Source organism: Apium graveolens, chromosome 7 (genome assembly GCF_009905375.1).
Source record: "Apium graveolens cultivar Ventura chromosome 7, ASM990537v1, whole genome shotgun sequence".
Lineage (NCBI taxonomy): Eukaryota > Viridiplantae > Streptophyta > Magnoliopsida > Apiales > Apiaceae > Apium > Apium graveolens.
Genome location: NC_133653.1, coordinates 266,856,272 through 266,879,135, shown reverse-complemented (window position 1 = coordinate 266,879,135; position 22,864 = coordinate 266,856,272). Strand labels below are relative to the sequence as shown.

General features: G+C 32.3%; 1 long non-coding RNA gene across 1 annotated transcript; it reads right to left on the bottom strand.

Moving 5' to 3' along the window:
• Positions 1-5,590: 5,590 nt before the first annotated feature.
• LOC141671757 (uncharacterized) lies at positions 5,591-6,406 on the bottom strand. The gene is made up of 3 exons (XR_012555237.1): positions 6,294-6,406; positions 6,026-6,144; positions 5,591-5,796 (listed from the first exon to the last, which is right to left on the bottom strand). It is a non-coding gene; the product is annotated as an uncharacterized LOC141671757 (long non-coding RNA).
• Positions 6,407-22,864: the final 16,458 nt, after the last annotated feature.

The following is a 22,864-nucleotide window of genomic DNA, read 5'->3' as shown; positions in this document are numbered from 1 at the left end:
GTATGGACTTTGGTTGATCCACCTGAAGGGGTAAAACCCATAGGGTGCAAATGGGTTTTTAAGAAGAAAAAGGGCATGGATGGAAATGTTCAGACCTATAAAGCTAGGCTGGTTGCAAAAGGTTTCAAACAAATTCATGGTATTGACTATGATGAAACTTTCTCACCAGTGGCTATGGTCAAGTCTATAAGGATTTTACTTGCCATTACAGCATTCCATGATTATGAAAGCTGGCAAATGGATGTCAAAACAGCCTTCCTTAATGGAAGCCTTGAAGAGGATGTGTACATAACACAACCTGAGGGTTTTGTCGATCCAAGGAATGCTGGCAAGGTATGTAAATTGCGTCGATCCATTTATGGATTGAAGCAATCCTCTAGGAGATTGAATATCCATTTAGATGAAATAGTCACAGAGTATGGCTTTATTCAAAACGAAGATGAACCGTGTGTTTACAAGAAGGTTAGTGGGAGCTATGTGGCATTCATAGTACTATATGTTGATGATATACTACTAATGGGGAATGACATACCTTCTCTAAAGGCTGTTAAGACTTGGTTAGGGAGCAATTTCTCCATTAAAGACTTAGGAGAGGCATCCTACATTCTAGGAATGAGGATCTATAGAGAAAGATCTAGAAGGATGATCGGTCTAAGTCAGAGCACATACATTGATAAGGTTTTGCATCGTTTTGGTATGCAAAATGCAAAAAGGGGATATGTCCCCGTGTCTCAAGGGATAACGATCTCTAAGGACCAGTGTCCGAAATCATTGGATGAGAAGGACCACATGAATAAAGTTCCATATGCTTCAGCAATTGGATCTATCATGTATGCAATGGTATGTACTCGCCCAGATGTCTCGTATGCTTTGAGCATGACGAGCAGATACCAGTCTAATACGGGTGAAGGTCACTGGACGACAGTTAAGAATATTCTTAAGTACCTGAAAAGAACTAAAGATTCATTCTTGGTGTATGGAGGAGAAGAGAAACTCGTTGTAAAAGGTTACACCGATGCAAGTTTCCAAACAGACAGAGATGATACTGTATCACAGTCTGGTTTTGTGTTTTGTCTAAACGGAGGTGCTGTAAGCTGGAAGAGTTCAAAGCAAGAAACAGTAGCTGATTCTACAATGGAGGCTGAGTACATTGCAGCTTGTGAAGCAGCTAAGGAGGCCGTTTGGATTCGAAAGTTCATTTCTGATTTGGGAGTGGTTCCATCGATCGCAGATCCCATTGATCTATACTGCGATAATAATGGAGCCATTGCACAGGCTAAAGAACCTAGATCACACTCCCGGGCTAAACATATACTCAGGAGATTTCACCTTATTCGAGAGATTAATGAAATGGGTGATATACACATATGTAAAGTGCACACAAATGATAACATTGCAGACCCACTGACCAAAGGCTTGTCGCAGCAGAAGCACGATGGTCACACTAGTTCCATGGGTATTAGATATATGGGTGATTGGCTCTAGTGCAAGTGGGAGATTGTTAGTGTAGGTGCCCTAGAGGCAATACATTATTCTTTTATCTTTATGTCAGTTGATCATTCAATAAATGTACTTATTATGACCTTAATTACTGCGATATTTTGTTGGCATAATAAATGTCCTTAGAATCATGATACAAATTGTATAGTTTAAGTACATGACTTGAACTTGAGATTATATAATATATCATATTCTTAAAGGTCCCTAGTCGAGTATTATTATATAGGACAATAATAATACATAGATAGACTAGTATGTTGTTTGACAAGATAACCACATCTCATTGGTTATAAGTATGGGGATACTAAAGTCAATACATAGGTACATGTGAGAGTACATGGTACTGGACAGACCCACAGTGAGATTCTTCATGTTTAATAAAGTCATAAGAAAGACTCACAGTGATAATGGTGTAACGATCCTTTGACTTGAAATCATTATATTTCTATATGAGGATTAATATACTTTGACTACATTAAAAGTTACTTTTGATCGGGTGATGATAAAAGTGGACATCGGGTATATCATGAGTCGTATGAGAAATATGAATGATAGATAAAGGATTTAACCCTCCTATAATTAGGAGAGATTTTATTGGCCTCTTGATTGAGTGAGATTATAAAAGCATGGCCATGCTCAAATAATGATTTGTCTCGATAATCTACTCATGGATCAAGTAAACCCGGATTAAATGTTGAAGAGGATGACTAAATACATGCCTCGAGTTTAATCTATAATATGTATGGTTAAAGGGATTATATTACACGAAAAACATTAATCACGAAAGGTTTTATCTAATCACGATTTAATTATTGTTTAATTGGGTAACAATGATGTATTACTAGATACTGCTCATTGTTTATAATTTTATTAGAGAATAAAATTATTGCCAATTACATAATAGCCTATAGGGTCGCACAAATAGAGCACTTAATGGAATAGTTAATTTAAATTATGGATTTAAATTAATTGATGATTATTTGAATTTTATTATAATTAAGTAAGACTTAATTGAGATAATATAAATTCGAATTAAAAGGAATGTTTTTGCCCATAATAATTAAGTATGACTTAGTTATTAATTAAATAATAAAAATTCATTTTTATTATTTAATCCAATACCTACTAGGGTTGGGCTTTGCTATTATGGGCCTTTTTAATCAGTCATTATAAATAGATAATGAGAGGTTAAAGAGGCTTGTACGTTTTTTAAGAAAACCCTAGCAGCAAAGAGAGGCGGAGGCAAATCAGATCGTTAAGAAGGAGGTTAGTACATCCATTCCGTAGTCAAGTTCGTGAGACGTTCTTGAAGGTGCTCGTGTGGATACCATAGAGGTGTTTCTCCGAGAGGTAGACACAAAGCGTGATAGCTAGGATCTCCGTTGAGTTCGTGAAAGTTAATCTCTTGAAATATTCGTTATCTCCATAATCTGCCCATAATTATACATGGATCCTGTTTTTGGGTTTCAAAATTTTGTTTTATTTACGTCTATCCGCTACGTTTTATGCCTTCGGAACCCAACAGGTTGGAGTTTCGAGACTCTCTGGGATTTAAGCTTGGAGATATATGTGTTTTTCATCGTACCAAAGAATCGTACTATCATTTCAACGTAACTGTGATTAAGTGTGAGCCAGATGACTAAACTCATTTCACAGATGAAGTATGTTAAGATGAACCTTTTAAGTTGGTATTTAAGCTTATATAATCTGAAGACATATTATAATGCTTTCTTTGACTCTGTAACTGATTTATCATTTGATTTTTATGATCATGTTGTGGAATCATTTATTTGACTTGGTTCTAATATGATTATGTCTTCGCTTCACTTATATGTGTTTGGTTTGCTAGGCTTACTAATATAATGAGTAAACTTGTTTGCATTTTGTTACTTTGTATAATGTTTGACCTATAAATATTAGAATAATGCTTATAAAAGTAGATATAAGAGATTGAAAAAATTGAAGTACGATAATGTGGAAAATAGAGTTTGAGCATACATTAGTTTTTACATGAGGTTCCCAGAATACTTGAAAAAGAGCGGTTAATTGATAATTTGTAAAAACTTGCACTCAATACTAACATTCTTAATGTTGAAAAAGAGATCCTTCACTTGTGCTTTTTCTTGTTGTTCTTGGGTGTTTCAAAGTTCATCTGGGACAGTTTGTCCAGGTGGTATGTAGATCCGGATACCTGTAATTTTTTAGGGGCATTGTAAGAATCATAAATTAGTATTGTAAGTTTATATTAATAGGAAATGAAGAGATAATTTTGACTACCTATGTCTTTGATTGTGTAGTATTTAATATTGAGCATTGTTCCATGACTGTGTCACTATCCCACTCAAAACCACTGAAAATATTTGTTGCAGCATATACTTGTGTTGGGTTATCTATGTTTTCTTCCCTTAGCATTAACTTAATGGTGTACTTCTTATTGATAATTTATTTTAACATCCGTGGAAAGATCCCTTTCACTTGCTCCTAAATCAAAAGTATATGTAAATCCAAATGTTCATTATATATGTTGAAAGTATTATTTGACTGAAATATTTAGTACCTCTTTCTCAACTTCATTAACTGTTTTCCCAATAATGGTTCACACCTCGCGATCGCATAGTAGAATAGGAATGTTGTCTGTTGTATCCAAACCAATAACGCAAAGTTGGAACCTATGTTGCATATCATGGAATTATTAATGTCTGAAATTTTTAGTGATTAGAAAAGTATAATAAATTATATACAGCTTCACATACTTTTTATCTGGATTAGGAACATTCCTATCGCACTTGACACATTAGTATTTTCCATCCAAGTTTTCAGTTTGTTCGTAACATGATGTACAAACACAATGATACCAGTTATCCGTTTGTTCGACCTTTGTGACTTCAACTTTACATATGACTCGGTCTATAATAAAAGGTGTTATATGCGGGAGCAACAAATGTTAAGTAAACTACTATAATCTAAGGTTGTACACAAAAAAATTAATCTTGTAATATAAAATTAAACTATCTTTCACCTGAATATAATCTCTACCCAAATTTTTGATGTCTGCAACAGTGTAGAGCTTGTTTGTTTCCCTTTTCTCACCTGTAAAATTATGTTGGGAGAAGATTGGTTTGCTTAACCTGCATTGTTAATATTTAGTTATAACTTGTATAACTAGAGTAGTAGATGTTTATTAGATATTTGTATAAGAAAGTATGAGGTAGTTAGTTTACATTTTATGCATTACAGTTACGCTATAGTGGTTGTAGTTGAGGTAGAAGGTTGTTGCTCCAACATTACATACATCGATTCTTCCTGTTGGAAAAACAACTCCTCGGTGTTCTTGAATCTAATAATTTAATTTTACTTTAGTGTACCTAAAACAACTCCTGTATGTAAAACAACTCCCGTTGAAATTGCATACCAATTTCATCAAAATCATTGAATACGTATATGTACCTTTCCACTCGCTGATCTTTGCACTTGCTAGAATGACAATAGGAGGTAGTTCTATCAATTTTGACAAAGCATCCTCAATTGTCTCAGCAAATGCATACCATAAAGTGACTCGCACAGTTGTTCTATATACAATTTAAGAATTTTAACAAACTATCATGTATACTATTTGATTTTTTCTGTATATAAAAACAGTACATAACCGAACCTTCCAATCATGTTCTTCTGAACTTGTTCTTGGCCTTTTACATTTAGAAATTTTCTTAAAGGTTGTGGCATGTGAATAACTCCCATAACATCTATAGAAAGACATAATGTAGAGGAATTAAGTTCCTTAAATATGAATAAGGCTGTAAAAAGAATTAATAGGCATTGATGCATGTACCTGTTAGATAGACATTTTGATTAGCTAGTGAACAAAGTTCATACAAATCAAAGAAATCAAAACCATTGATATCAATCATGAGTTCGTGTTCATCAAGTTCGCGTACATCTGTGTGTTTGCTGAATATAAGTTGTTTATCCATTCATACACATTTGTATTTGTCTTCCGGCTTATACTCCTTGATAGTGAAGTTGGAGAAAGTGTAGCATTTCCCCACCTCAATTTTTTGTTCCATATATTCTTAAATTGGGCTCAGGCTGCTTGTAAGGCTTAGTTAGCAACACATATACACACATACTACAGCATAAAAATTTGTATTTATTAGGCATATAACTTACAACAAGGTTCTCAGCGGATTCTAATGAACATAGTCCCTCATTGTGCGTTGTAACAAAGCCATAGCGTATGAAGCTATAGACCTGCTTCTTTGAAGGAAGCTGTCTTGTCAAGCTGGGGCGATGATAGAACTAACAAAAAGATTGTTACAATATAAGTTATTACTGATTCTATTTTCAAGAATAATATTTTTTTTGGGAAAAACTTGATGAGGTTCACAGTAAAGCTAATTATAATTAATTAATGACAAATTATAAATGTTTGGAAAAAGAAGCCACTTATCCAAATATAATGTGATCAAATCTTAATGATAATTTATACAGCTAGCAAGGATAATATCTCTTTGCAATTTTTATATACCTTCTCGTTTCTTCCACCATTTGTGCGTTCCCTAGTCACAATTGTCCATCAATTTACCCTTTCCGACATGGGATCCAAGAGTTCTTGTACTTTTCAAACTCGAGAGAAGTTTTGAATACCTGATTACAAGTTATGCTATGGTTAGTATATATATTTGTTTAATAAAAAATTCAAATTTATTTACGAAGTTACTTATAAAGATACAAATTATTTTACATTTAAAAATCTTAAATTTTGGTACACTAGCATATTATATTATATAAGTAACCTGGTCCCTCTCCCGAATTTTGGCTTCATCTTCTACCGAAATATCGTAAAGACCCGTTTTCGTGTTCTTCATAATGGATTTTCCTTTCAAAACTTGCTTGCTTTGGTGTTCCTGTTTGATCATTGACAAAATAAACAATTGATCTTTTATATATTGATTAGGCACTATGATCCAAACAAATATATACACACACCTACATATCTATAAGTAAATACAAAAATAATCACATTCTTTCTCTAGTTGTTTTCACCAAGTAAATGCATAATATCATGGTAAATTATGACTATTTTCAATTTTATCATGTTTTTTTACAAATATTTACACCAAATTTTTTTCAATATTACCTTTTCTTGATGTCCATCATTCTTGACATCATTATCTTCAGATTCTGATTCAGATCCATGTTCGATCTATGACACAGATTAATTTTTGTAAGTAACATTAATAAACTCGTTAAGTTGCACATTCATATTAACATGCACACATACTTAATTCTTCAAGGAGTTCAATTAAAATCATTCACCTGATTTGGATCGTACATGGCTAGCGGTTCCGGATTATGGATTTCTTCCTCTTCAATCATCAACGATTTTCCTTTTTGATTTGATGAGGAGAAACTCATTTTTGAAAAATAAAGAGGGGGTATTGTATGAAGAGATGGTTTAAGATGTGAAATGAAGGAGAATAAATTGAAAATATCTTGGTTAGAATCTGAAATAAATACCCACTAGAATGAATTACCTAACTTATTGTAATATCTAAAAAGGTTAATGCTACAAAAATTTATATGTAATAAATAACACTTTCATATAAAGTATTCTTTATTTCTTTTTATCTTCTCTTGTCATGATAGCTAAATGACAAGAATCTATCTTCAAAGTTTATCTCTTATCATCCAATTCTCGTTCATCCCCCAAATTCTAAAATCGTAGCTAGTGACTTTTAAAATAGGAGTTACACTTTGTAACCGTCGAGCTTATAACAGCTCATATATTTGTCCTCCTACATAAATCGTATCTCGACAAACCCTAAATATTTATATAAATCAATTTGGAATGATGAAACTTTGGTTTTGACTATTACTATTATTAGTAATACCAGAAGATAACCCGTGAACAGCGAAGAGAGCTGAAAGATAGTTAGGTGTCGTTTGGTTCGAGATGTGGTATCAGGTTGAAATTAGGAATCGGATTAGAGTGGTATGGAAATCAGGTACCATATCTGATATCATGTATTTAGTTGAGTGTTGGAATCAATATTTTTAATTTAAAATTTTTAAGCCGATAATTTTAATTTAATTAGAAATAATAATTTCATTATTATTTTAATATATTTTTTATTCATCAATTTATTTTAGTATTAAAAATTTACATTTAATTGCTAAAATAAAATTTAAACTAATAGAATTAAAGTTGATACTCATACCACTCTCTCGTACCCACTTCCCTACTTGGGTATGTAAAACCCATACCTTGGGCATTTAAGGAATGGGTATCAAATTCAATTTTTTTGAACCAAACATTAGGTATGGGGTTGAAATGGCCAAAACCTATACCTGATTCCAGAATTTGGCGAACCAAATAACCCCTTAGTCAGTTAGTTAGTTAGTTAGTTAGTCACTTAAACTGTGTTCTCTCTCTTAATAACATACACACGCTCTCTAAGATCAAATATTAGTAGCTTTTTCCTTCTTTTAGCTTAAAAATTGTTATAAAAGAACAAGTAGTAGATACTGATAATGAACTCTACTAAAAATGACCTTAGACATGGGGTAAAAACCGATGTCTATGTAAAAAAGGACTGACATCTTCATGACTGATGTTAGAGGTAGTTTTACTTACACATCGGTGTTCACCCCCATGTCTAAAGCAATATTGCACAATGTTTTGGGAAGATTTATGATGTCTTATAATCATATTTTTATAGTATAACTGAGTAATGTCATGTTCAATATTGTTATATTAGACTGATCACGCCTATTTAAACATATATCACATAAGCTATTAAGAATAATTAACATCGATTATTGATCAATAACAGATGTTTGTTTGTATATTTAACATCGGTTGTATAACATTATTATGTCAATTGTTAGCTCAACATCGATTATTTATTTGAAACCTTTGTAAAAAAATAAAGTTTAACATTGATACCAATAAGTAACGGTTATAGGTGTTCTATAACACGAAATTTGATTAAATATATGTTGTTATACCCCTCTACTCATATCATTTATTAGTTTATAAATAATGTATTAAACATATTTTAAAAAAAATATTTAAATTTTTACTGATGTCTTTAGTGATGTCTTTGATTTTATATATATATATATATAGGGCTACTCTAATAAAAACCATTTTATAATAGAAACTAGAAACCAAATAATTTTTTAAAAAAAATTATTTCGAAACATAACACATATGGTATGCAAATCGATCGTTGAAAGATGGAGAAAAATACAGTGAAGTCGGATTTTAAAAAAAAATTAACGTTTGACGGGAAAAATCAAATTAAAAATAGAGGGAAAAAATTTAAGATTGGGTGTGGGAGGGTGTAGATTAGTTGGGTGTTGTGATTTTAGGGGGACCATTAGATTAGATTGATCTAATGGCTTAAAATTAGTTTCTAGTTTCTATTTTTATTTTGGTTTCTGTTTGATCATCTCCCTATATATATATATATGACTACTCTAATAGAAACCAATTTGAGAATAGAAACTAGAAACCAAATAAATTTCTTTTTAAAAATTACTTCGAATTATAACATATATGGTATGCAAATCGATCTTTGAGAGGTGCAGAAAAATACAGTGAAATCGGATTTAAAACAAAAATTACCGTTTGACGGGAAAAACTAAATTAAAAACAGAGAGAAAAAGTTGAGATTGTGTGTGTGGGGGTGCAGAGTGTGGTGCTTTTAGGGGGCTATTAGATTATATTGATCTAATGGTTTTGATTAGTTTCTGCTTTCTATTTTATGTTTAGTTTTTATTTGATCATTTACCTATATATATATATATATGAAGGAGGTTCAAAAAAGACCGTGTTTAGTGAGAGAATAAGAGATCATAAATTATATGCGTAAATTTGATTATGATCCAAAGGTTTAGAAATTTTAGCTTTTATGTGACGGCCTCAATCCCGGGGTCAGGAGTTGATGTCACTAATTATATCAAACCATAATTATAAACTACTAGATTATTATTATTACACTATTATAACCCCAATACGAAGATCTTTTCGAGGTTCAAGTATGATTTAAGCTATTTATTATCACAACAACCATTTATTTAAAAGTCTGACATACTAACTTATTATAGCAACTCATACACATAAAACATGCCTCACAAAACTACCTCAACTAATCCTGCTAGTGGTGGCACTGGAATCCTGCCCTGAACATGACAAACTGGTCTCCTAGGCATATGTGACATATATATAACAGGTTGCAAGGATGAGCATATAATTGCTCAGCAGTACCAACATATGAATAACAGAGTAGAAACAGTTTAAACTAAACAGTTATGGTAACAGGATTATAAAGCAGTATGAAAGCAGTAATCTGTAAATGATTTTGAATCTCTGTCAAAACAAAACAAAATTAAACTGCATATCACTAACTAGCATGCTCTTTATAAAACAAACGTAGTTGTGTGCTGTGTAAACACCAGAGTCCAATTTTAGTATGTTATTCACATTTATAACTCAACTGTATAAATCACTTATTCCGTTACGGGAACCACAAAACCAAATCAGATACGTATTGGGCATTCAAATGTGAAGATAGCTGATCACGCTATCAACACCAAAAAGCTCCATATGCCATCCCACAAAACCTATAAGGAACTTTTTCCATTTTCCAGCATATTGTCATCTGGATTTCTACAATCAATAGACAAAATGAAGTCTTGGTTCAATTCAACCGAACCGCCAACCTTATCAAGTGGATTAATCTTTCTGAGCCATTTCAGAAAGCCTCATGTACCTACATCTCCTTGTATACCATCAACACCGCAAATCACAACTAACAACTCTCTTACGTAAACTGAGATTCCAGCAACTACAGATGTTACTCCTAAATCCATTCCTTGAATTCAACAAGATAATATATCACATGTATCACCAGAACTAATTATCACCAAGAAACACATATCACATGTTCAAACCACTTCTCATGTTCAGAGCTTAGCCCTTGCTCCAATGAATACTCGTGATTCTATCCATCGGATGGTTACACGCCAACGTGATGGCAGAAGAAAATCAAAGGTTCCTTATACTGGCATAGCTACTCATCATATGCTTCCGGTATGCTTACAATCCATTTTACAATGAGGATGATGAACCTACATGTTACACGAATGCTTCTATGTTCCCTCATTGGTGTGCAGCAATGCTTGATGAATTTAATGCGCATTTAAAGCAAAGAACATGGTCTTTGTTCCAGCAAGTCCCAGATATTTATGATTAAAAGAAAAGCATATGGTACTATTGAACACCAGAAAACCCGTTTAGTTGCTAAGGGTTTGATCAGCAATATGGCATAGACTTTGTTGAGATATTCAGTCCAGTAGTGAAGCCTCAAATTATACTGCTTGTTTTTTCTCTTGCGATGAACCGTAATTAGTGTATTCATCATCTCGATATTAAAAATGCCTTTTTACACGATGTTTCACACTGAGATTATCTACATGAAGCAACCTCCAAGTTTTATAGACAAACAGTTTTCGAATTATGTTTATCTCTTGGACAAGTCTATTTATGGTCTTTGTTAGTCACCAAGGACATGGTTTAACGATTTTAGCAAATTTCTACTTGAATTGGGTTTTAAAAGAAGTCGTGTTGACACTTCTATATTCATACACAATGTAGCTCATGTTATGACTATACTTTTGATCTATGTTGATGATATTCTCTTAATTGGCTCCATCATTGAGTTCATATCATCAATAATTAGTCATCTTAATTCTCGTTTTGAAGTAAGGACTTAGGACAGCTGAGCAATTTTCTAGGAATCGAGGTTCATAGAAATGGTTTCAAATACAACTTAGCCACACAAAGTATGCTCTTGACTTGTTAAAAAGAGCAATTTTTTTACTTGCTAAACCATGTTCCTCTCCGGTGGCACCAGGCTCTGAGCTTTCATCACTGACTCAACTCCGCTTCTTGATACAACCGTTAATCGTAGTGTTGTGGGAGCTTTGCAGTATTTAACCATCACGAGACCAGACCTTACTTATGCAGTGAATCAGGTGTGCTGGTTCATGCACCAACCTCGTCAAATTCACTTGGTTGCTGTAAATGAATTTTGAGATATCTGAAGAATACTCCTCATTTTGGCACTCATATAAATAAATCACAAGATGAACATATTTATGATTTTTCTGATGTTGATTAGGTTGATTGCCCAGGTGATAGGTGATCAAATATTGGTATGTGTATATACTTTGGTCCAAATCTTATAAGTTGGGCAATGAATAAATAAAGTACAGTCTCAAGATCCAGCGCAGAGGATGAATACTGTGCACTTGCTCATGTTGCATCTGACATCCAGTGGCTTATATTCCTGTTCAGAAAGTTGAATATTCTGCTTAAATGACCTCCGATTTTACATTGTGACAATGTTAGTGCTACACACTGGGCCTCTAACCCAATCCTATATGCTCGCACTAAATACATAAAAATTGATTATCATTTTCATAGAGAGCGAGTTATTTGTTGCTCTTTATGCATTGTGTTTGTTCCAAGTGAACAACAACTTGTTGATGTTCTTATGAAGTGAATATCAGTTGCACGTTTTAAGATTCTTCGTCACAAACTGACAGTTCTACCATGTCCACCCATCAGTTTGAAAGGGGGTGTTAATGATATTACAGGAAAGCTCTGCTGAGACTAAGGGTTCTGCTAAGATTAAGGGATATTTGCATCATAACCATATCTTCTTAGAGTTTGTTATGATTACCAAATCATTGCTCATGATGTAAATTACACTTATATTTTAACTGTAGTAAAATGTAACATTATAAATTCAATACAGACATCCCAAATCATAGTATAGGGTTTTGTCCTTCATTCTAAACTCCAACCTGGTATCTGAGTTCAGACTGACGAGAGGATTCACGAACCTGCCAGCCACCCCCAATATTTTTCACAATTAATTTTAATTGTGAACTCGAAAGGTAAATTAGTGCTACAAAGATGGGCGCGCATAAATCATTTTTCGACCCAAAATGAAATTTTGAGTGAGGGGAAGTGTTAGAATGTAATATAAGATCTTGAAAATGATATTTATCTAATATCTTTAGATTTAGAGTGACTGGTTCCTTAACACACCAAAACAATATCTCTATCTCAATCCTGTATAAAAAATATCAACAATTTCTCAATATACAAACACAAGACAAAATGACAAACCAAAGCAAGTATGGTTAAAAATAATTGAAATTTTGATTAAACAAACATTTTCATGTCAATGGTATAGAGGAAATGTAGGATTGTTGATCAACGTCGCACTATTCCTATTTAATGCTAAAAAGTTGTTGAATAATATATAATATATTTAAGATCTTTCTTTAACAACTTAAGATTTCGGCACAAGGTTTTGTATGACTTGGTTAGGTACCACCCCATTTGTTTAAATTTTTGTTTGTATAGTTTCATTTGCGGTATGTCTCAGAATGATCTGCTGGAACATGTCTTGTTTACTGATGGCACAAATTTATTAGGGTAAGAAAATGGCAACTTGATATTAGGGTGCCCTAAGAGCATCTTCCATGGTGTTGGCTAAATTGATTGGCTTAATTATGTGAAATACTGATTATCTAAAAATTTGCTGAACCTATAAGTTGTTGTGCTCCGGTGGGACCGGCTATAGTGGTTAGCTATCATTTGAAATTTTAAAAATTTAAAATTAATGTATTATACTTACCACTACTACTACAAATAATAATAATAATAATAATAATAATAATAATAAATATTATTATTATTTTATCAAATTATAAATAGATAATACAATTGAAAACTGAATTAAATAAAATCCCTAGATAAACACAAATTCATTCTCAGTTTTAGGATCCTCAATTTCAATGGACAACACCACGCGAATGATTATTGATACTAGTATTTATGCCCACTTCGCATGGGCCTCCTCCAACTTCTAATGGTAATATTGTTTGAACTATATTATTCGTACCTTTCAATCAACTATATGTATACATTGGTTTAATTAGTATTGGCTACATATCATATAGAAATATTTATATAATTTTAATGCTTTCTTTTAATTTTTTTATAGTCGCGAGAGCTCATGGATTTGAGATAACTATCCAACCATACCATATGTTAAAATATTGTCATGGTGTGGTATGTGCTAATTTCGTGTATCACATAACACTGATTTTTTACATTGGCTTATATAAAGAACAATTACTTTATAGTTGAGTTTATGAAAAGTAATGAACATGAAATTTGTTTTGGTTAGGATATCTCAAATGAGTATAAGGATTTGTGAAACATTTGGGGGAGAATTGATTACATAAATGTGTACTCGGAAGAATCTGCATGAAGACTGGAAGTTAGGAAGAGAAGTGATTGGAAGCGTACAACAATTCATGATGGTTGGTTGGAGTTTCGAGACTCTCTGGGATTGAAGCTTGGAGATATATGTGTTTTTCATCGTACCAAAGAATCGTACTATCATTTCAACGTAACTGTGATTAAGTGTGAGCCAGATGACTAAACTCATTTCACAGATGAAGTATGTTAAGATGAACCTTTTAAGTTGATATTTATGCTTATATAATCTGAAGACATATTATAATGCTTTCTTTGACTCTGTAACTGATTTATCATTTGATTTTTATGATCATGTTGTGGAATCATTTATTTGACTTGGTTATAATATGATTATGTCTTCGCTTCACTTATATGTGTTTGGTTTGCTAGGCTTACTAATATAATGAGTAAACTTGTTTGCATTTTGTTACTTTGTATAATGTTTGACCTATAAATATTAGAATAATGCTTATAAAAGTAGATATAAGAGATTGAAAAAATTGAAGTGCGATAATGTGGAAAATAGAGTTTGAGCATACATTAGTTTTTACATGAGGTTCCCAGAATACATGAAAAAGAGCGGTTAATTGATAATTTGTAAAAACTTGCACTCAATACTAACATTCTTAATGTTGAAAAAGAGATCCTTCACTTGTGCTTTTTCTTGTTGTTCTTGGGTGTTTCAAAGTTCATCTGGGACAGTTTGTCCAGGTGGTATGTAGATCCGGATACCTGTAATTTTTTAGGGGCATTGTAAGAATCATAAATTAGTATTGTAAGTTTATATTAATAGGAAATGAAGAGATAATTTTGACTACCTATGTCTTTGATTGTGTAGTATTTAATATTGAGCATTGTTCCATGACTGTGTCACTATCCCACTCAAAACCACTGAAAATATTTGTTGCAGCATATACTTGTGTTGGGTTATCTATGTTTTCTTCCCTTAGCATTAACTTAATGGTGTACTTCTTATTGATAATTTATTTTAACATCCATGGAAAGATCCCTTTCACTTGCTCCTAAATCAAAAGTATATGTAAATCCAAATGTTCATTATATATGTAGAAGTATTATTTGACTGAAATATTTAGTACCTCTTTCTCAACTTCATTAACTGTTTTCCCAATAATGGTTCACACCTCGCGATCGCATAGTAGAATAGGAATGTTGTCTGTTGTATCCAAACCAATAACGCAAAGTTGGAACCTATGTTGCATATCATGGAATTATTAATGTCTGAAATTTTTAGTGATTAGAAAAGTATAATAAATTATATACAGCTTCACATACTTTTTATCTGGATTAGGAACATTCCTATCGCACTTGACACATTAGTATTTTCCATCCAAGTTTTCAGTTTGTTCGTAACATGATGTACAAACACAATGATACCAGTTATCCGTTTGTTCGACCTTTGTGACTTCAACTTTACATATGACTCAGTCTATAATAAAAGGTGTTATATGCGGGAGCAACAAATGTTAAGTAAACTACTATAATCTAAGGTTGTACACAAAAAAATTAATCTTGTAATATAAAATTAAACTATCTTTCACCTGAATATAATCTCTACCCAAATTTTTGATGTCTGCAACAGTGTAGAGCTTGTTTGTTTCCCTTTTCTCACCTGTAAAATTATGTTGGGAGAAGATTGGTTTGCTTAACCTGCATTGTTAATATTTAGTTATAACTTGTATAACTAGAGTAGTAGATGTTTATTAGATATTTGTATAAGAAAGTATGAGGTAGTTAGTTTACATTTTATGCATTACAGTTACGCTATGGTGGTTGTAGTTGAGGTAGAAGGTTGTTGCTCCAACATTACATACATCGATTCTTCCTGTTGGAAAAACAACTCCTCGGTGTTCTTGAATCTAATAATTTAATTTTACTTTAGTGTACCTAAAACAACTCCTGTATGTAAAACAACTCCCGTTGAAATTGCATACCAATTTCATCAAAATCATTGAATACGCATGTGTACCTTTCCACTCGCTGATCTTTGCACTTGCTAGAATGACAATAGGAGGTAGTTCTATCAATTTTGACAAAGCATCCTCAATTGTCTCAGCAAATGCATCCCATAAAGTGACTCGCACAGTTGTTCTATATACAATTTAAGAATTTTAACAAACTATCATGTATACTATTTGATTTTTTCTGTATATAAAAACAGTACATAACCGAACCTTCCAATCATGTTCTTCTGAACTTGTTCTTGGCCTTTTACATTTAGAAATTTTCTTAAAGGTTGTGGCATGTGAATAACTCCCATAACATCTATAGAAAGACATAATGTAGAGGAATTAAGTTCCTTAAATATGAATAAGGCTGTAAAAAGAATTAATAGGCATTGATGCATGTACCTGTTAGATAGACATTTTGATTAGCTAGTGAACCAAGTTTATACAAATCAAAGAAATCAAAACCATTGATATCAATCATGAGTTCGTGTTCATCAAGTTCGCGTACATCTGTGTGTTTGCTGAATATAAGTTGTTTATCCATTCATACACATTTGTATTTGTCTTCCGGCTTATACTCCTTGATAGTGAAGTTGGAGAAAGTGTAGCATTTCCCCACCTCAATTTTTTGTTCCATATATTCTCAAATTGGGCTCAGGCTGCTTGTAAGGCTTAGTTAGCAACACATATACACACATACTACAGCATAAAAATTTGTATTTATTAGGCATATAACTTACAACAAGGTTCTCAGCGGATTCTAATGAACATAGTCCCTCATTGTGCGTTGTAACAAAGTCATAGCGTATGAAGCTATAGACCTGCTTCTTTGAAGGAAGCTGGCTTGTCAAGCTGGGGCGATGATAGAACTAACAAAAAGATTGTTACAATATAAGTTATTACTGATTCTATTTTCAAGAATAATATTTTTTTTGGGAAAAACTTGATGAGGTTCACAGTAAAGCTAATTATAATTAATTAATGACAAATTATAAATGTTTGGAAAAAGAAGCCACTTATCCAAATATAATGTGATCAAATCTTAATGATAATTTATACAGCTAGCAAGGATAATATCTCTTTGCAATTTTTATATACCTTCTCGTTTCTTCCACCATTTGTGCGTTCCCTAGTCACAATTGTCCATCAATTTACCCTTTCCGACATGGGATCCAAGAGTTCTTGTACTTTTCAAACTCGAGAGAAGTTTTGAATACCTGATTATAAGTTATGCTATGGTTAGTATATATATTTGTTTAATAAAAAATTCAAATTTATTTATGAAGTTACTTATAAAGATACAAATTATTTTACATTTAAAAATCTTAAATTTTGGTACACTAGCATATTATATTATATAACTAACCTGGTCCCTCTCCCGAATTTTGGCTTCATCTTCTACCGAAATATCGTAAAGACCCGTTTTCGTGTTCTTCATAATGGATTTTCCTTTCAAAACTTGCTTGCTTTGGTGTTCCTGTTTGATCATTGACAAAATAAACAATTGATCTTTTATATATTGATTAGGCACTATGATCCAAACAAATATATACACACACCTACATATCTATAAGTAAATACAAAAATAATCACATTCCTTCTCTAGTTGTTTTCACCAAGTAAATGCATAATATCATGGTAAATTATGACTATTTTCAATTTTATCATGTTTTTTTACAAATATTTACACCAAATTTTTTTCAATATTACCTTTTCTTGATGTCCATCATTCTTGACATCATTATCTTCAGATTCTGATTCAGATCCATGTTCGATCTATGACACAGATTAAATTTTGTAAGTAACATTAATAAACTCGTTAAGTTGCACATTAATATTAACATGCACACATACTTAATTCTTCAAGGAGTTCAATTAAAATCATTCACCTGATTTGGATCGTACATGGCTAGCGGTTCCGGATTATGGATTTCTTCATCTTCAATCATCAACGATTTTCCTTTTTGATTTGATGAGGAGAAACTCATTTTTGAAAAATAAAGAGGGGGTATTGTATGAAGAGATGGTTTAAGATGTGAAATGAAGGAGAATAAATTGAAAATATCTTGGTTAGAATCTGAAATAAATACCCACTAGAATGAATTACCTAACTTATTGTAATATCTAAAAAGGTTAATGCTACAAAAATTTATATGTAATAAATAACACTTTCATATAAAGTATTCTTTATTTCTTTTTATCTTCTCTTGTCATGATAGCTAAATGACAAGAATCTATCTTCAAAGTTTATCTCTTATCATCCAATTCTCGTTCATCCCCCAAATTCTAAAATCGTAGCTAGTGACTTTTAAAATAGGAGTTACACTTTGTAACCGTCGAGCTTATAACAGCTCATATATTTGTCCTCCTACATAAATCGTATCTCGACAAACCCTAAATATTTATATAAATCAATTTGGAATGATGAAACTTTGGTTTTGACTATTACTATTATTAGTAATACCAGAAGATAACCCGTGAACAGCGAAGAGAGCTGAAAGATAGTTAGGTGTCGTTTGGTTCGAGATGTGGTATCAGGTTGAAATTAGGAATCGGATTAGAGTGGTATGGAAATCAGGTACCATATCTGATATCATGTATTTAGTTGAGTGTTGGAATCAATATTTTTAATTTAAAATTTTTAAGCCGATAATTTTAATTTAATTATAAATAATAATTTCATTATTATTTTAATATATTTTTTATTCATCAATTTATTTTAGTATTAAAAATTTACATTTAATTGCTAAAATAAAATTTAAACTAATAGAATTAAAGTTGATACTCATACCACTCTCTCGTACCCACTTCCCTACTTGGGTATGTAAAACCCATACCTTGGGCATTTAAGGAATGTGTATCAAATTCAATTTTTTTGAACCAAACATTAGGTATGGGGTTGAAATGGCCAAAACCTATACCTGATTCCAGAATTTGGCGAACCAAATAACCCCTTAGTTAGTTAGTTAGTTAGTTAGTCACTTAAACTGTGTTCTCTCTCTTAATAACATACACACGCTCTCTAAGATCAAATATTAGTAGCTTTTTCCTTCTTTTAGCTTAAAAATTGTTATAAAAGAACAAGTAGTAGATACTGATAATGAACTCTACTAAAAATGACCTTAGACATGGGGTAAAAACCGATGTCTATGTAAAAAAGGACTGACATCTTCATGACTGATGTTAGAGGTAGTTTTACTTACACATCGGTGTTCACCCCCATGTCTAAAGCAATATTGCACAATGTTTTGGGAAGATTTATGATGTCTTATAATCATATTTTTATAGTATAACTGAGTAATGTCATGTTCAATATTGTTATATTAGACTGATTACGCCTATTTAAACATATAGCACATAAGCTATTAAGAATAATTAACATCGATTATTGATCAATAACAGATGTTTGTTTGTATATTTAACATCGGTTGTATAACATTATTATGTCAATTGTTAGCTCAACATCGATTATTTATTTGAAACCTTTGTAAAAAAATAAAGTTTAACATTGATACCAATAAGTAACGGTTATAGGTGTTCTATAACACGGAATTTGATTAAATATATGTTGTTATACCCCTCTACTCATATCATTTATTAGTTTATAAATAATGTATTAAACATATTTTAAAAAAAATATTTAAATTTTTACTGATGTCTTTAGTGATGTCTTTGATTTTATATATATATATAGGGCTACTCTAATAAAAGCCATTTTATAATAAAACTAGAAACCAAATAATTTTTTTAAAAAAATTATTTCGAAACATAACACATATGGTATGCAAATCGATCGTTGAAAGATGGAGAAAAATACAGTGAAGTCGGATTTTAAAAAAAATTAACGTTTGACGGGAAAAATCAAATTAAAAATAGAGGGAAAAAATTTAAGATTGGGTGTGGGAGGGTGTAGATTAGTTGGGTGTTGTGATTTTAGGGGGACCATTAGATTAGATTGATCTAATGGCTTAAAATTAGTTTCTAGTTTCTATTTTTATTTTGGTTTCTGTTTGATCATCTCCCTATATATATATATATATATGACTACTCTAATAGAAACCAATTTGAGAATAGAAACTAGAAACCAAATAAATTTCTTTTTAAAAATTACTTCGAATTATAACATATATGGTATGCAAATCGATATTTGAGAGGTGCAGAAAAATACAGTGAAATCGGATTTAAAACAAAAATTACCGTTTGACGGGAAAAACTAAATTAAAAACAGAGAGAAAAAGTTGAGATTGTGTGTGTGGGGGTGCAGAGTGTGGTGCTTTTAGGGGTCTATTAGATTATATTGATCTAATGGTTTTGTTTAGTTTCTGCTTTCTATTTTATGTTTAGTTTTTATTTGATCATTTACCTATATATATATATATATGAAGGAGGTTCAAAAAAGACCCTGTTTAGTAAGAGAACAAGAGATCATAAATTATATGCGTAAATTTGATTATGATCCAACGGTTTAGAAATTTTAGCTTTTATGTGACGGCCTCAATCCCGAGGTCAGGAGTTGATGTCACTAATTATATCAAACCATAATTATAAACTACTAGATTATTATTATTACACTATCACAACCCCAATACGAAGATCTTTTCGAGGTTCAAGTATGATTTAAGCTATTTATTATCACAACAACCATTTATTTAAAAGTCTGACATACTAATTTATTATAGCAACTCATACACCTAAAACATGCCTCACAAAACTACCTCAACTAATCCTGCTAGTGGTGGCACTGGAATCCTGCCCTGAACATGACAAACTGGTCTCCTAGGCATATGTGACATATATATAACAGGTTGCAAGGATGAGCATATAATTGCTCAGCAGTACGAACATATGAATAACAGAGTAGAAACAGTTTAAACTAAACAGTTATGGTAACAGGATTATAAAGCAATATGAAAGCAGTAATCTGTAAATCATTTGGAATCTCTGTCAAAACAAAACAAAATTAAACTGCATATCACTAACTAGCATGCTCTTTATAAAACAAACGTAGTTGTGTGCTGTGTAAACACCAGAGTCCAATTTTAGTATGTTATTCACATTTATAACTCAACTGTATAAATCACTTATTCCGTTACGGGAACCACAAAACCAAATCAGATACGTATTGGGCATTCAAATGTGAAGATAGCTGATCACGCTATCAACACCAAAAAGCTCCATATGCCATCCCACAAAACCTATAAGGAACTTTTTCCATTTTCCAGCATATTATCATCTGGATTTCTACAATCAATAGACAAAATGAAGTCTTGGTTCAATTCAACCGAACCGCCAACCTTATCAAGTGGATTAATCTTTCTGAGCCATTTCAGAAAGCCTCATGTACCTACATCTCCTTGTATACCATCAACACCGCAAATCACAACTAACAACTCTCTTACGTAAACTGAGATTCCAGCAACTACATATGTTACTCCTAAATCCATTCCTTGAATTCAACAAGATAATATATCACATGTATCACCAGAACTAATTATCACCAAGAAACACATATCACATGTTCAAACCACTTCTCATGTTCAGAGCTTAGCCCTTGCTCCAATGAATACTCGTGATTCTATCCATCAGATGGTTACACGCCAACGTGATGGCAGAAGAAAATCAAAGGTTCCTTATACTGGCATAGCTACTCATCATATGCTTCCGGTATGCTTACAATCCATTTTACAATGAGGATGATGAACCTACATGTTACACGAATGCTTCTATGTTCCCTCATTGGTGTGCAGCAATGCTTGATGAATTTAATGCGTATTTGAAGCAAAGAACATGGTCTTTGTTCCAGCAAGTCCCAGATATTTATGATTAAAAGAAAAGCATATGGTACTATTGAACACCAGAAAACCCGTTTAGTTGCTAAGGGTTTGATCAGCAATATGGCATAGACTTTGTTGAGACATTCAGCCCAGTAGTGAAGCCTCAAACTATACTGCTTGTTTTTTCTCTTGCGATGAACCGTAATTAGTGTATTCGTCATCTCGATATTAAAAATGCCTTTTTACACGATGTTTCACAATGAGATTATCTACATGAAGCAACCTCCAAGTTTTATAGACAAACAGTTTTCGAATTATGTTTATCTCTTGCACAAGTCTATTTATGGTCTTTGTCAGTCACCAAGGACATGGTTTAACGATTTTAGCAAATTTCTACTTGAATTGGGTTTTAAAAGAAGTCGGGTTGACACTTCTATATTCATACACAATGTAGCTCATGTTATGACTATACTTTTGATCTATGTTGATGATATTCTCTTAATTGGCTCCATCATTGAGTTCATATCATCAATAATTAGTCATCTTAATTCTCGTTTTGAAGTAAGGACTTAGGACAGCTGAGCAATTTTCTAGGAATCGAGGTTCGTAGAAATGGTTTCAAATACAACTTAGCCACACAAAGTATGCTCTTGACTTGTTAAAAAGAGCAATTTTTTTACTTGCTAAACCATATTCCTCTCCGGTGGCACCAGGCTCTGAGCTTTCATCACTGACTCAACTCCGCTTCTTGATACAACCGTTAATCATAGTGTTGTGGGAGCTTTGCAGTATTTAACCATCACGAGACCAGACCTTACTTATGCAGTGAATCAGGTGTGCTGGTTCATGCACCAACCTCGTCAAATTCACTTGGTTGCTGTAAATGAATTTTGAGATATCTGAAGAATACTCCTCATTTTGGCACTCATATAAATAAATAACAAGATGAACATATTTATGATTTTTCTGATGTTGATTGCCCAGGTGATAGGTGATCAAATATTGGTATGTGTATATACTTTGGTCCAAATCTTATAAGTTCGGCAATGAATAAATAAAGTACAGTCTCAAGATCCAGCGCAGAGGATTTTACATTGTGACAATGTTAGTGCTACACACTTGGCCTCTAACCCAATCCTATATGCTCGCACTAAATACATAAAAATTGATTATCATTTTCATAGAGAGCGAGTTATTTGTTGCTCTTTATGCATTGTGTTTGTTCCAAGTGAACAACAACTTGTTGATGTTCTTATGAAGTGAATATCAGTTGCACG